Source organism: Diadema antillarum, unplaced genomic scaffold, assembly GCF_040938485.1.
Source record: "Diadema antillarum isolate AM-2024a unplaced genomic scaffold, OU_Dant_1.0 seq00001023_RagTag, whole genome shotgun sequence".
Lineage (NCBI taxonomy): Eukaryota > Metazoa > Echinodermata > Echinoidea > Diadematoida > Diadematidae > Diadema > Diadema antillarum.
In genome coordinates, this window is record NW_027271858.1 from 30,858 (window position 1) to 48,031 (window position 17,174).

The window sequence follows — 17,174 nt, forward strand, 5'->3', positions numbered from 1 at the left end:
ACTAAAGGTGTGAGCAGGTAACTTTGTCATTACTAGAGTTGATAGCAAAGGAAAAACCCTATGAGAATACTTTTTATTTTGATATGATTGTTAATATTTCAACTGCTCACCCTCAGAATATGTCATGACTTATCAAGGTCATGAACATGATTTCTGAAAATCCTGTAAAATGAAGACTATAGTTTACATTTGCTATAAACCACAATATCAATACTGGTTCTGTGGTTGGAGTGCTAAAAACACAAATTACACAAACAAATAGGGAATTCAATTTTCTTTTCTATTTTGTATTTGAAGAGACAGATGTGCTCTGAGACACCTTCATCAACTCATACTTACTTTGTGCCCCACATCTACACAATTATCAACATACATTGCAATCTGGTAGTGTATGATCAAATGAGGTTATTAGAATTTATTCAAAATTGTAATTTGCAGATCAGTGAGTTACTTAAGTGTTTCAAATCTAGATTTGAATGTGCAAATGATAATCTTTCCTGGATCACTACACAAGCATGTACACTTTGTATGTATGTACAAAGTAACACAAATTTTGTCGTCTTTGGTTTCATAGACACGAAGCCAAGCAATTTGAAAAAAAAAACACACAGCATTGGTACATACAGACTGTACATTCTTCTATCTCCTTAAAATCTAAAACTTTCATTAAAATTTGATTGATTTTGCAGTTCAGCTAAAATTCACATGGCAAAACATGATGATTACAGAGCAAAATGAAGTACTCTTGTTGTTGTTGTGTTTTGTGCTGCATTTCAAACAATTATAAAGCTTTATAAAAACTTACACAACTTGCAAGGTAAGCCTAGAGCTACTGAAAGTACCCACTTCAAACTGTATTTGCAAATTACATTGTACATGACATTTGATTCTAAAGTTGAAATTATCAAGACTACAAATTAGTTATTGTACATGTACAAATGTATGCTATATCAAGGTCACAAGCTAGAATTTGCTCATTTTTTTTTTAATTTGATGAAAAAATATTGACTAGAGTAATTACAAATGGGCTAGAAATAGAGTGTCAGTATACTATATCTGTATGTGTAGACATCATGAGGACAGTGTTAATGCATGACGGAATCCAAACTAAGACATTTAATTGTAAATTGGTAATTACTTTTATTTGTTTTATTTTAGCTTTTGCCAGGTACCTGAACCGGGAAAGTACCCACTTAGAAGTCTATTTCATTTGTTACATGTTGTAGCATGATTTGTGGAACTGAATATGACACTATGGGGAAATTTAAAGTCATTCCCATGAATGCATTTGTGCACTAAAGACAAATGTCCCATACGTAAGTTGAGCCATGTCCCATACGTAAGGTGTACTTTCGTTAATTACACCAACGTCATGAAAATATGCTTTATTCTTTTGCAGTGAAACTTTGCTGAAAGATACTTCAGTATTGTACCTTTCTTCACTTCCAAACAGAACTTGATCAGTAAGGTACTTTCAGAGAATTTTCAGTTCAAACTTTATTTTGAAAAATCCAGTTTTTCTCTGGTCCCATACGTAAGTTGGCATATTTTTCTTAATAAAACCATTAACCCAAGGTCAAATGACATCAAACTTAAACACAATATTCTTCTCAGGGCTACCAGTCCTCCTGATGATAAACAATAAAATCCAAGTGCTCCTTCATTACTTTTCAGAGGTTTGAAATCTCTGAATGTCCCATACGTAAGGTGCGCGATATCTTGGACTTGCCCTATAGTGCACAGTACTTGGTGGCTTAGTAAGCACTCAGTTGTTTCTTGATTGTACACACTGCCCTCCTGCTTTCCCAACTGAAGCATGATTCACTGTGAATCCTGTCAAAAAAAAGTGAAGCAAGGAGGATGCTCTGAATGGTAAATTACAGAATCCTGGCAGCTAATTTATCTGAACTTTATTAGGAGGGATATAAAACAAATATGCAAGGCCATTGTTTGAGGCACCGGTTGAAACTATGTGCATTCATTGACTTTAGTAACACTATTTTCTCTAGAGCTGTTTCCCTCAGAAAATAATTTAGTTCTATTAAAGTCACCTCATGCATGTAGTTTCAAACAGAATCTCTCAAGCCTGGTATACTTACGAAGTATAGTATACCAGCACAACATGCAGATGACACACTATCCCAATGATTTTGTCTATTCGTAGATTCAGCCTCATCCCCCTTTTTTTTTTCTTTAATCGGGTAAAGAGAAAGAAAAAGCAAAATTTGCAAAAAGCATTCACTCACAACTTTTCAATGCAACAGACCTTGCAATCAAATAAAAAAATTCGTTTGATATTTGCACTTGATTTGAGTCGCACATGATTAGATATCAAACTTTTATGTAGTAGGCCCCATCTTTGTTGAAAAGCCATCCTTACATACAGTAGTGGAAGGAAATGAAGACTTATTCAAAAAGTATTTTTGATGTCTGTAGGGTCCTTCTTTTTTTTTGACTCCTCCAATTTGTTGGCTTTTTGCATTGTCTGCTGTGATTTGTGAGTTTGTGAGTGCTTCTAGTTGACCAGTTTGATACCTGGATCCTCCGTGAAATTGACAAACTGGATCACTTCAAAGCCTCACTCAAGACTCACATTTTTCACCAGACATTTAATTGCTAACTGTCTTGGAGGAGTCTGCGCCTTTGAATGTTTCTGTGACAGATATATGGCGCCATACAAATGCTGTGGATCATCATCATCATCCTTGGGCAAAGCTCGTGAGGGCCAAAACATAAATTCGTAAACATTGTCTCCTCTTTAATCAGTACTACAGGTATGTTGTAAGATGTACATTATGAATTGTGTGAAGATGCCATTGTAGGTATTCAAATGAAAAGTGATTGCTTAAGAGGCCCTCTAGTGGTAGTTTTGACATAGTTCATCACACACACTTGCACAAAACACTAATAGGGCATTTTATCTTAATTCATCCAATGAGAGGTGTATACTTCAATCAGCACCTAAGAATAGAGAGTTGTCACTTTCTGTGTTGTCATGATGACATGTGCCTTGAAGTGAGACTTCTAACAGCAGTATTATTACAAGGACTTCATCTGCTCTGCGTGCTATTGTTATCACAGTCCATGGAGGTTGAGAGCAATGATTACTGGTAGAGGTGGGCTATAGAGGGTCAATTTTAGGTCATATTTTCAGAACATGCTCATCACACCTTAGTTTGATGACTTTTTGCCTACTGACACCATTTTTGAAAAAAAGAACGAAAAAAATGCAAAATCCGGGGTGCCCCGGCCGAAATCGTAAAAAATCCAAAATGGCCGCCGTTTCGGCTTTAAAAAGACATTTTTGGCCATAACTCGGCTATTTTTTGGTCTATTATGATGGTTTTGGTGTCTAACCCCATGTTTTAGGGGTCAAGGAAATGGATTATCATGATGATTTTAGTGGAAAACCTAAGCTTCTACATGAAACTAACCTTTTTCCCATATTTAGGGTTGAATTTCCTTTTCCTTTACCCCCTACCCCAACCGCCATTTTTTGCCTTTTTTTTTCGCATTTTTTTCAAGTCATGTTAACCGCCATCCTTTTGATAACAAGTTCTAGCAGTTTGTTGTTTTTTTCTACAGACAATACAGCAAGAAATATACAAATAACTTACAGTATACATGTATGTGTCGTGCCAATACTGGTATGTGGCTGGTGCATTCAGAATGCACGGTAACTGTGGAACCAGTATTAAATACTGTATCTGCTTTATAGTGTCCATTAACATTTTGGTCCTAAGACCTTTAACAATATAAATAGATAAATATAATAATAAATAATAACAAATAGCGTACATTATACATGGTTTACATATATGTGTCATGCACATTGTATATTGGTATAGTGTGGCTTTTCAGGATGCATGGTACATGTACATTGTGACAGTAAGCCAGTGCTTATACTGTATCTGCTTTGTAGTGCTGATAAACATTTGGTATTCAGACCTGTAGTGCATGACACATATGTAAACCATGTATAATGTAAGTTATTTGTATATTTCTTGCTGTATTCTTGCAAGAAAACACCACATTGATAGCTAGAACTTGTTGTATGGTAGTTAACATGACTTGAAAAAAATACAGAAAAAAGTGCAAAAAATGGCGGTTGGGGTAGGGGTAAAGAAGAAGGAATATTTATTATTATATAGATCTATTTATTCATATTGTTAAAGGTCTTACTGTGTAGGACCAAAATGTTAATGGACACTATAAAGCAGATACAGTACAATACTGGTTCCACAGTTACCGTGCATTCTGAATGCACCAGCCACATGACCAGTATTGGCATGACACATACATGTATACTGTAAGTTATTTGTATATTTCTTGCTGTATTGTCAGTAGGAAAAAAAAGATTGCTAGAACTTGTTATTAAGAGTATGGTATGTAGTTAACATGACTTGAAAAAAAAAATATGGAAAAAAGTGCAAAAAATGGCGGTTGGGGTAGGGGGTAAAGGAGAAGGAAATTTAACCCTAAATATGGGGAAAAGGTTAGTTTCATGCAGAAGCCTAGGTTTTTCACTAAAATTATCATGATAATCCATTTCCTTGACCCCTAAAACATGGGGTAAGACACCAAAATCATCACAATAGACCCCAAAATAGCCGAGTTTATGGCCAAAAATGTCTTTTGAAAGCCGAAACGGCGGCCATCTTGGATTTTTTACGATTTCGGCCGGGGCACCCCGGGTTTTGCATTTTTTTCATTCTTTTTTTCAAAAATGGTGTCAGTAGGCAAAAAGTCATCAAACTAAGGTGTGATGAGCATGTTCTGAAAATGTCACCCTCTATAGCCCACCTCTATTACTGGGCTCATACTGTTTTCTGATTGTAATTCACAGTCCATGGAGGTTGAGAGCAATGACTACTGGGCTCATACTGTTTTCTGATTGTAATTCACAGTCCATGGAGGTTGAGAGCAATGACTACTGGGCTCATACTGTTTTCTGATTGTAATTCACAGTCCATGGAGGTTGAGAGCAATGATTACTGGGCTCATACTGTTTTCTGATTGTAATTCACAGTCCATGGAGGTTGAGAGCAATGACTACTGGGCTCTTCCTCAGGAGAATCATCTCAGGATGGAAGATGAATTGGAGCAGGCACGCATCGCCATGGAAACAGACTATGTTCCGGACCCCTATCAGTATTATTGCAGTGATATACCAGTACCTTTAGCAGGGTGAGTTTCTGTACATGTACTATGCAGGTGCTGCGGAACCGGGGGGGGGGGGGGGGGGTAGGTAGGGCTGGTAACCCCCACACTTTTGGTTCGTGAAAAAAAAAAACGAAAAAAAAATGAAGGAAAAATTGGGGAAAAATTGGGGGAAAAATTACAACGCCCACTTAAATTTGAATTTCCTAAGATTCCGCCCTGACATAAAGTTCCTGTTTAAAGATAATGAAAAGTTTTGGCACCTCAAAAGATTCCCTGAATTTCCTTGTCTTAGTTTGTGTTTCAGGTTAAAGTATGTTGTCTGTGAGACTTACTTGCCCCAAAGTGCTCTCATGTCTTAGTAATCATGCAATAATGGTTTCGTACCAGAGCCGCCGCCGTATGGCGGCAAGGTAGTATTGTACATGTACGAAACCACTGACTGCGACCAGCAGCGTGCAGCCCCATACGCATAGCGTAATGGGGCTTCGCATTGTAGCATTCAGGATCATGACAGATTTAGTATCGTGGGTAAATGTCGACTTAAAATCCAAAAATTTCTTCAATTTGAAGACTTACCAATTAATTTGAAGTATTGAAAACAGGCTTCGGACAACGTTTGGTTCTGCCAGTAGTCCCTTTCTGTTCGAATTGATGACTGAATGTGACTCGGTCGAGAGGACCTTGGGAGAGCTACATACACTGAATACTACGGCCAGCGCATGCGCACACAAACATCTTATCCGTTCATGGATTTGAAATTTGTGCGCATGTGATTGTGTTCGCATGCACTGGCTGTAGTATTCAGTGTATGTAGCTCTCCCAAGGTCCTCTCGACCGAGTCACATTCAGCCATCAATTCGAACAGAAAGGGACTATTGGCAGAACCAAGCGTTGCCCGAAGCCTGTTTTCAATACTTCATCTTAATTGGTAAGTCTTCAAAATGAAGAATTTTTTTGGATTTTAAGTTAATATTTACCCGCGATACTAAATCTGTCATGATCCTGAATGCTACAATGCGAAGCCCCATTACGCTTTGCATATGGGGCTGCTGGTCGCAGTTACTTGCATAATTACTAAGAAATGAGAGCACTTTTGGGTGAGTAAGTCTCATAGTGTTAGTTATATGAAAGGTACTTTAACCTGAAACACGGAAATTCAGGGAAACTTTTGAGGTACCAAAACTTTTTATTATCTTTAAGCACCACTTACATTCCGAAAAATCAATAGTTCCCTCATGTATAAGAAAAATATCCCTGTTTAATCAACCTTTTCCTCTCTCAGATCCCCGATCATTTTAGGGGGATCATTTTCCAAATATTTAATCAAATATGCGTATGGGCAATTCCACGGTAACTAGGACACAGGTGCCAAAAATTCAAAATGAATGGCTGCCAAAATATGCCTATAACTCAATGGTGAAAAGAGTGTATTGTCGCATAACTTACTCTCTGTATATCCACTTTATTAGTACTCTAAACAACATTCTTTCATATATATGCAGTTACCAGAGAAGTCTTTTACCACACGATAGAAAAAAAAAGCTGGTAGCTTTAAAGAATTTGATAAAAACTGTTAATTACTTTGATAATGATGGATGTAACGTCAGTTACCAAAAACAAGGAATTTTTAAGTTTATTCATCAAAGGAAGTGAGCTGTATGATGTAACTTGGAATTTCTAATGTATGCCCATATGCCTTTATTTTAATACCAGACATAAGGATACTTGGCATACTGGAGAGTCAAAATGAACACTACAAAATGTGTAACGTCAGTTACCGAAACGTCATACACGAGTATGTAACGTCAGTTACCATGACAGTAATTATAACTGAGGCAAATTTTTGACTTTTGGCCATTTCAATATATCTGGGAAGTCAACTTACAACAAAGAGCAGCAATCCCTTTCATAGGAAATGATGTCATTACCATGGTATGTCCATGGATATTTTTTTTTAATTTTATTTTATTTCTAAATTCATTTATTTATTCATTCATTTACCATGATAATCTTTTTTTTTTGGGGGGGGGGGGCTTGAGCTTTCGACTTTTGATTCAGCACAAGTTTAAGGTTAAATCATCTGGAAGTTTAGTTTGCCACATGCAGTATATGCACTCAAATTAGTACATTCCCAGTCCTACGGAATGATAAAGCTACCAAAGTTTGTAGGCCTAATCAGTGACATGATTGCATGTTAACCACATTTTCTATAAAAAAAAAAACAACTTCTGCACAGCTGTATACCAACAGTTTAACAATCTTCGCCAATGTCTGCTTCTGCTGGCATTTTTCTTTTTTTTTCAGGAAGCTTAGTCCAGTTTCTACCTCAAGGCAAATGCACAAACAGATATTTCTTCTCTTGCACTTAGATGTGTGGTGTAGTTAACATGGCTCATCTTGTATTATGGTACGTAAGGCATGTACTCATTATTGTTTGAAACTTAACACTGATGTTGCTCAAAGTGAGAGAGGATTCTATAGGGTTTAAAAAAAAAATTGTTCATACAGTGTGTATTTGTTGATTACTTTATTCTATTCATGCAGGGACATTTTGTAATACAACACATGATAATTATGAACAGGAAGAGTTTTTTATATTGATTTTAGTATTCTTTCGTTGCAAAGTCCGATTTCTTGGTATCTCGAATGTATTTGCAAGCCGTGATATATCAGTGAATAGGAAAAGAAAAACAGTTAAATTACTTCAAGCTAGGAATAAAACAATAATGCTCTTTTGACCAAAAAAGCATTTATTTTTCTTCTTCACAGAGAAATATTAAAAGTGCGACACTTTTCATTTAAATCAATTGATGATGGAGATCATCAGGAGTAAAATAAAGAAAAGAAGGAGAAATATATCACAATAGATTTCATACATATTTATGCATATTTATGAGTTGATACATGTTTTTTCCCCATGACCTGGAAGATATTTTGATATTTTTTTCAAGCACAAAAGTATCCATGTTTTGTGTAGTACTACAAGGTATTATGGGTGGAGCACTCTATGTAGATAAAAACTTTCCTGTTCATTAAAAACAAACAAACAAACAAACAAAAAAGCCCTTAGTCATGTCAATATATTTATACTTGGAACTGCTTAATCTATTAATGGCTCTGTGTAATCATAAATGTTGAATAAAAATTAAATCTTCAGACAAATGTCAAGAAATATCCTCTTGTGCATTTACATTATTTTTGCCCAACTGTGCTATGGCATGGGGGGGGGGGGGGTGCCCCCTAAGGGCCCACCCAATATTATTTGTGTCTTCAGATTTTGATTTAATTTGTTGCTGTAGTTGCCTGGGATTGTCACTGGTACATTGCAGCAGTATAATAACCTGTTAAATAAATTAGTTCTCTGTAAACCCCACGGCAAAGTATGTGTAACGTCAGTTACGTAACGTCAGTTACTGACATGTTTACCTTTAAGTTTTAATAGAACACAAAGAAAATGGACTACTGTTTCATTTCATTGTGTATTTATGACTGATGAACCAAGGTATGACTCCATATCAACCAAATCATTCTGAATGGTCAGAATTATGAAATATCACATAGCTATTCCCAATCATGATTTTGCATGTGTAAACCCTATGGCAAATGTAAGCGTAACGTCAGTTACGTAACGTCAGTTACCGTCATGCCTTCACTGAAATTGGCATGGTGGTAAAAGGAGACAACTAAAGTGCACATTATTTTGCACACCTGTTCCTAAGAACCTAGGTGTATTGCCATATTAAACACGTAAAGGCTAAAAGTCAGGGACATGAGATATTTCCATTTACATCTACACCATAATTTCCCATGTCCTTTTTCCGTAACGTCAGTTACCGACACATTTTCACTTGCTATGTGATAAGAAATGCAGTTTGAGAGAAAATCTTTCCACCTATTTCTTCATTCTCATGAACTTATTCATCAATGGTAATTGCAAGCCCAAGGTGCTTTCATTCACAAAACTACAAGGTAAACAATTTCAAGAAAATCCTTACGTGTAACGTCAGTTACCGTGGAATTGCCCACATATAAACGAGATATCTCAATTTCAACTATGAAAAGGCAAAAGCTCTCTCATACAGGAAGGATAGCACTCTCCCACGCTTTCTCCCAGTTTGCCCTGCCCTGTGCATACAAGTAGACTATGGCTACACTTTGAGTTGTCCAAATATATGCCACAAAATGTGTGCACCAAAACGTTTAACTGCAATCAGAAAATACAGAATCTCCCTCATAAAGGAGGAGGAGGCGCCCTCCCACATCCTCCTGCTATGTCTCCTTCCACAGACTTGAACTTCTCTAATTGACAAATTTCCAGATATTCCAACAGAAATGTGCCAAAGTTGAATTTCAGTTCTAAATGGAAAAAAAAAAGCTCCCTCGAATATGGGAGGGGTAACTTGCCACCCTCCCATTGATTGGTCTCCTCTGTAGACTTAGTATACTTTGGGGAATGACAATTTCCGAATTTCCCACCAAAAAAAGGGTGCTTCAAATCGCTTTATTTCAATTTTAAAAACGCAAAAGCTCCGTCGATAGGGAGGGGCAACCCTTCCCACACCCGCCTCTAAGCTCTACCTCACTAGACTTTGTACGTACACAGAGATGATGCACACTGGGAATAAGAGCTGAATTCTGTTATTCTTCCAAGGAATTTTGGGGTCATGGGTCAAAGGTCAAGGTCAACTCCTCAAAATGTCACTATTTCCCTTATCCATGCAATGCCTGCAGGATTTTTCTTGAAACTTCAGATATAAATGTATTAACCAATAGAGATTCTCTTGGAGGTTTCTTGCAAAAGGTCAAAGGTCAAAGCTCAAGTGACAGTGCTATGTTTCACTTCTTCCTCCATGTCTCGAAATTGACTCAAGGTGTCATCATGAAACTTAGTACATATCTATGCATGTTCTACCTGACAGTGGTTCTCTTGGGAATTTTAGGGTCATCATAGGGTCAAAGGCCAGGCTAAAATGCAAATATTTTTTTATTCAATACTGAAATTACCTTTTTTCCTCCGTACCTTGAAAATTCGAGAGATGGAGTTACAACTGACTATAATTATTCAATCTGCTGTCAGTTTTCTATGGATGGACAAAAGAATTCCACAGGTGCATTTGTGCCTTTGATGTTCGATGCTTAAAGCCGCCATCTTTCTGAGCAATCTGAAGATTCATTTTAACGCTAACATAATATCGGGTATACAGACTGTATGCTTCTCATTTATATATCAAATGCAATGAAATTTCACCTCATGATAAAGCATATAAAACAAAAGTCAATTCCGTTTCAAAATATGTGCAAAAGTGTAAATCTGAGCTGTATTTTGTGAAAGTGTTTGAAATTTTACCCTCATGGAAAACCGGTTTTATCACTTTTCTCCTTATTTCCGCAAAATGAAACTTATATGGTATCATATTGAAGTATAGTTCTTTATAAATTGATATGTCAGATTAGCATACAATCACGTACATTTGAGTAATTTTGATATCTATTTCAGCAATATTTGAGCAATTTCTATTCGCGTACCCCCGTGCCTTTACCATTGTCTACCGCCCATCGTCTGTAAGTGGGGATAGTGAAAAGCAATTACCATCACAAAGACATATCTTCCTTGGAAAATGGCTGGTGATTATGCAATGAGACACGAGTCAATTGTCTTCGCATCTGAGCAGCAGATCCAGTTTGATACATACTTCAAATATTTTTGAGTGGCGGCTTCGAGCATGGGATCAAAACGAATAAGACTGTAGTGACTCCATTTCTCGAACCTCCTTGCTTAAACTTATGAAAGGGTCAGAAGTCAAGAAAAAATCCTCAAATCCCCAACTGCACTTTTAGACAGTAATAGTAAATCTAGTTCAAGGAAAGTGAACATTCAGCACATTTGTGACAAACCATCCAGTTTTGAGTTTTGAGCCATTTTCAAATGCTGAAGAAAATAAGTGCAGCCGTTTTTTTATTATTTTCAGTGAGGTATATCCTAATTTCATTGTAGCTTAAAAGAATCTTTTCCCCTTGTTGAATATCCTTGGTTTTTTAGCGATGAATTGTACATATGTAGTAATCTATTGTGTGAAAATTTTAGCAAATTTGAGCAATAAGAACTTATTTTTTCATATTTTTACAAATTGCTGAGGAAAAATAAGACTGATCCATGCCCATGTTCTACTATACATGAAGGTCATATGATAAGTGTTCTTATTTCAATGCTTTTTCAATTTTTAAAGACATCATTTGATAAGCAAAAACATAGTATTTTGGCTTAATATGTCATTGTTTGAGTGTCACAGCTTGGATATCAACTCAAATCATCATAAATCTCATATTCATTCTTCTATCTGTGTTTATAAATATGAGAATGGTTCAAAACATTATACGCACATTCAAGGTCAAACTGTTTGGATAATTCTTTGATGAAAAATATCATATCTTCCAAAATACCCGCCCTAATTTCATAAAACTTTGTAATAACGGCTAGTAAATGTCTGTTACCTATTCCTGAAAGTTTCACCTCTTCACTCTTTGGCAAATTAAAAGTGAAATATTATAAAATATATAAAATATAAAAAATATGAATTCAAAGTAATGCCTACAAAATTGATCATCCATTCTGAGTAGTGAAAATATGACATTAATTAATGTTTTGTGATATGTCATCATGGCTCTGGCTAGTGGTGAATGGAAGGGGTAATTATCAGGAATATCTACAAGCGATTTCAGATGAAAAAAGACATTCTCCCTTTTTTAAAAGAATTTTTCCAATATATTAGTCATTTCAATGTAATTTGACACCCCTAATTAAAATGCTAATTTATGCGCAGTTAAATGCAAAATTTTGACTCTTTCTCCACTTATTCACATGAAATGAAAATTTGAACACTCGGCTACAACAAACAGCAAAAAACACATTTTCACCAAATTTTCTCATTTTTCCCCTGTTACACATACCCTGATTGTGCTATTGACCTGGAGAAAGAATACATTGTATGTGTGCCTGCTCAATACCACTTTATCAAAAGATTAGAACAAGCAACAAAGGAAGAATGTACTGGCGAGCACCTATGCGGTCTTATCTCCCTAGGGTAATAACAAGGTGATTGTGATGGTCCATTTTCCTTCTTGTGTGAACCTAACAGTGTAATGTAAAACAAGGAATGTTCGCGAATTTCGCTAGAGCCAAGATTCGCGAAATAAAAATGCACACAAAAGTTCTTGTGTCCACTATATGCATTGAATGTTTGAGGCAACTCACGAAAAAGACTGTCAGCTCCAATTCACGAAAATTTCATGCCTCAAAAATATCTTGTTTTACATTATGGTACAACTTGGTTATGACAAGATTCCAGTTTATAACAAAAACATTTTCTATACATCATGATAAAAAAAAAAAGATAAAACATATTATGCTATCTGATCAGATACAACTAGGTTCCATTTCTTGGCCTTCCACTTTCAAATTCAAACACACGATAAACAAAACATTAAAGAAATGAATTCACGCTATCCATCTGTCCTGTACCGTTCTGGAGCTGTACTGAATGATTTGTGTGTGTGTTATGTTCAACTATGCATTTAATATGATCTTATTGTGTTCATTATCATTTTATACTGTATTTCACAAATTAATATTTTCATTCTGTTAGAATGGTTAAACACATGAGGAATAGATATTAAGAGGTGTAAACACCTAATATACAACATTTTCAGAAAGAAAATAAATCATTTTCAAACCCTTAGAACTTTCTTTTCTTTTTCATACATCAATGTACCAATGATTCCTTTATTTCTCAAAAGATATTCATATGTATACTGGGTAATTACAACCTTAAGACTGCTCATATGTTTGATCAATTTGTAAATGAGCTAGTGCTTATGTTTTTTTTGGGGGGGGGTTGGGGTTTTTTTTTTTTTGGTTTTTTGGTTTTTTGGTTTTTTTGGGGGTTTTTTGTGTGTTGTTTTTTTTTTTTTTTTTTTTTTTTTTTGGGGGGGGGGGGGGGGGGTTACGGTTATGATGATGTTATATAGATGGTTCCAAGGATCAACCAGGGTGTACAGCAGAGTGTACAGTGAAAAAAGGATTTCAGTGTACAGTGAAAAAAGGATTTCACTGTACATCCAATCAGTCCCAGTGAATCTAATCTGCATTCTGTATTGTTTGTTCATGTTCAAAGAAGTGCCAATTTTGATAGTGGATATGACTTGCTAGCCTTAGCAATCCAGTTGTTTTATGTCTAAAGTGTTATTTGTCCCTTCGTGCTCAAATTGAAGTGATGCAATGCCTGTGTTTCTCTTTGGCTTTAGACAAAATGTTTCACGCGCTAATTGCCTAGATCACTAATGAATTCAATTTGTTGATATTGTTTCTCATTTTCTTTGTGACAGCCATGACTCAGGATCCTCAGATCAAGTGCGATGTTACTGTAAACCAAACTGGGAAGGCATGCTGGACCCTATAGGCTACATATGACCATCAGCAGGAATATGCAACAGCACCAGTATAATGCCATCACTGCTCCAACTGTTTAAAGGAAAGTCTGCTTTCATCAATTGTGGACTCCTATTTGTAGACACAAGAAGATACTACGAGAGCCTATATACACACACACACACTAGAATGCTAGAATGCTTGGACACTAGTTATCAGCAGTCTAGGCTGCCCTCACCTACTGATGTGTTCCTTCCCTGTGGTCTGTGAAATATGTCAGTTAAGTACACTCTGTCGTGCAAGGTTTTATTGTGTCCATGTGCACTGACAATCAGTGAATCTTAGCGTGGTGCTAAAGACTGAGATGTTCAGACATTTCTAACCATATTGATACATGCATGTATCTCTATCTGTGTGTGTAAACTCACATGCTGAAAAGTGTCTTATGTACTGTTATGAGAGATATCGTGCATTCCATCATCATGGCCTGCCTAAGTATAAAAATGCACTCTGTAGGAACTATGCTACAAAATTCTCTGGTATTCAGGAGGAAGTAAAATTGTGCAACATTTTCACATTTCCTGCTATTCTTTAAATTTCTACAGTACATGAAAATCATCAGTGTGCAAAGGAATCTGCCTAGACTGCCTAGACTACCTTGGTGGGGTAGTGGTGCAGGTAGCCATGTGCTACTGTTGATGTCAGACTGCACTGACCTTTGACCTGCTGGCTGTCACTGTACCAATCACTGACCTCTATACAAATGGAAGGGAGGCGGCGTGTGTGAAAAATGATGCCACAAATGCAAGAATGTTAATTACAACTTGTATGTATTCACCAGAATGCTTTCTCTCATTAAAATTTGATCTCATTGATTAAGCAATAAACTGCATTACATATGTGACCGTGCGTCACAAAACAACAAAAAGTCACACACACTGATTTTGTGTCAGGACTCAACCTAGGCAATCTGAGATTTTTCATACTTTCTGAAAGAGCAAAACTTCATCTACATTATGGTACAGTTTTAGGATCTTAAAACAAATGGGAAATTGTGTTTTTAGCAGTTTTTCTAGAACACTTTACTGTAGAATAGTGTGATTAGGTGTGTCTCAGAGTCCCGTTTTCATTTCTTAGAAACCCTTTATACACTCTCCACTTTCAACTCTAATAACGTTTGAAAGGATAATGCTAATGCGTTGATCAGTTATGGATAGAATATGTTGATAGAACACAATCAATTTCAGCTTTCTTACGTAAACTCCGAACAACAGAAGTTTGTGCATGCAATTGCGCAATGCCAGACTCGGTGCTATACGTAAACGTGTGGGACAATGCTACCACTGAGACACGTTTGTGTGTGTGCATGTGTGTGTACGCATCATACACAAACATTGTCACCGCGAGCTGCGGTGATTGGAGGAGAGAGGCCAGAAGACGCGTGGCTCTTTTTGCCTCTCTTCATGCGAATGCGCTCTGAGAGTGTGCGTCCATTCAGAAGCTCTCGTGGCTCGCTTGGACAGCCATTTTGAGATTTATAGCACAGAGCTCTTGTAGTCTAGAGTGTTGTTCGCTGACCCATTCAGCCAGCGCTATTCTCATTCGGTGTCTCTACATTTGATACAGAATGGGGGAGGCAGTGTGTTGCGTTCGTCTCCATGCCGCACAAACCACTCGCCATGATTGTATGCCTTTAAATAAGACTAGAGAAGCACTCTGACAGCGCAGACCTCCGCCAAGCATGCAGCTCATTTCCACCACTGAGCTTGTTCTTCCATACAGATATCAGTGATTTCCACCCATATGTACTTACAACATTGTGTGCTGAAAGTCGCCCGATTCCCCAATATTGAAGCCTTTGTTACGTCATAAACCCATCAGCTGCATGGCGTGCCTCGCCCTAGTAGAAACTAGAGCATGCACTTTAGTGCGTGCATGCAAACCTCAAATACGCGCAGCCTGAACTCCCAAGTTCATTGAACCTACCTGCCAAAATATCAAAAAATCCTTCATAAACTCCCTCAAAATTCTCAGATCACTTCCAAAAGTTAATCGTTTGTTACTTGTGTCATTCTCAACCTTTCCTGTAAGTTTCATCCTAATCCGTTAACTACTTTTTGAGTTATTTTGCACACAAACAAACTAACTAACTAACTAACAAACAAATGGTAATGAAAACATAACCTCCTCCCTTGATGGAGGTAATTAAGCGTTTGAAAAGACCCTGCAATGTATATGTTAGAGGCTCTTTTCTAATTAAAAACTTTTCATGATTATGTGTTTTCTTTTCAATATTTAGAAAGGTAAGGAAAGTCCATTTGACCTGAGTTATACATCATTCTGAAGCTCAAAGTCTGCTCTTTGAGAATCTACCTTAAACTAAAAATCCTTGTCTGGCAACTTTTTGTTGGTTTTGTGGTGCATGGTCACATATAATATTTCATCCAAAACATTTTAACCCTAAAAGAGCAGGGGGGGTTGCAAAAACTGCCCTCCTCGACGTTTCGCGCAATACTTCTGCAACACAGAAGACCTTGTCACAACGTTTCTTGCCTTTTTTTTTTTCAAGTCTTGTGCAACTTTTTTACAAAGCAACAGCAGGTTGGTCATTGTGCCCTGGCTGACCAATGCAATGTTCAGCTTAAAAGAGGCAAATCGTGCCCAGCTTGTAAGTATTGTGTGGCTGCTGTGATGTTACATTCAACATACATGACTTAAAGCTGCACAACAACAGTCATCACACAATGAAGGGAACTTGTTTTTGTGGCTAGATATAGTCTTGAGAGATGGATTGCTATTGCTATCTGTAGTATGATGGGTAGTACAGTCAACCTCGCGTAAGTTGACATAATCGGGACTGAGCAAAACACGTTGACTTACGCGTAAGTCTACATTTTGTTAACTTATAAATTCAAACTAATTTCCCCTGTACAGAGTAAGATTTGGATTACGATGCGGATCGCTACCCAAATCTTACTAATTTTGCCACTAAAACATGCCTATTGACATTAGCAACAATAATGTTTTAGTTCATGCATAAATCTTGCACGGATTTGTAATGACAAAGCAAAATTCCCAAATCTTTAGAGAGATTTTGAGAGAGCGGGATTGGAAACCTGGGCCCGTTTCTAGACACTTTACGTTTTAAACTTGAATTAAAAAATCAAATGCAAATTCCCCAAATTGCATGCAACTTTGCGATTTAAATTCAAGTGCGTTGCTGCGAAGATATGCGTGTGAATTCATATGATTCTGTCGAGATAATTTTTCAGTGCCGACTGAGTTGAAATATGTGTGATTTTCCTTCCCTACGTTGCCATGTTAAGCGTTTTGCTTAAATTTCTATTGCCATACTCTGAAAATAAATTGTTCTCACGCTCCGATTCGCAACATTACCGCTTTGTACGGCACGGGCCCATCTAAAATAAAAAGAAGAAGAAAAGTTTGTTAATCCGAAAACGACATCTTTTGGATTAGTAACCCTCGTAAAAACAAACCTCTTTCCATTGTTGGACTAATTTTACTTTGGACTGAGATTTAAACCTTCGGAATAGCGAACCGTAACAATAATTTGCTACCATGTTTT

General features: G+C 36.8%; 1 pseudogene; it reads left to right on the forward strand.

Moving 5' to 3' along the window:
• The window catches only part of LOC139742839 (uncharacterized), a 32,563-nt pseudogene extending 18,431 nt beyond the window's left edge, over nt 1-14,132 (forward strand).
• The last annotated feature ends 3,042 nt before the right edge of the window (nt 14,133-17,174 follow it).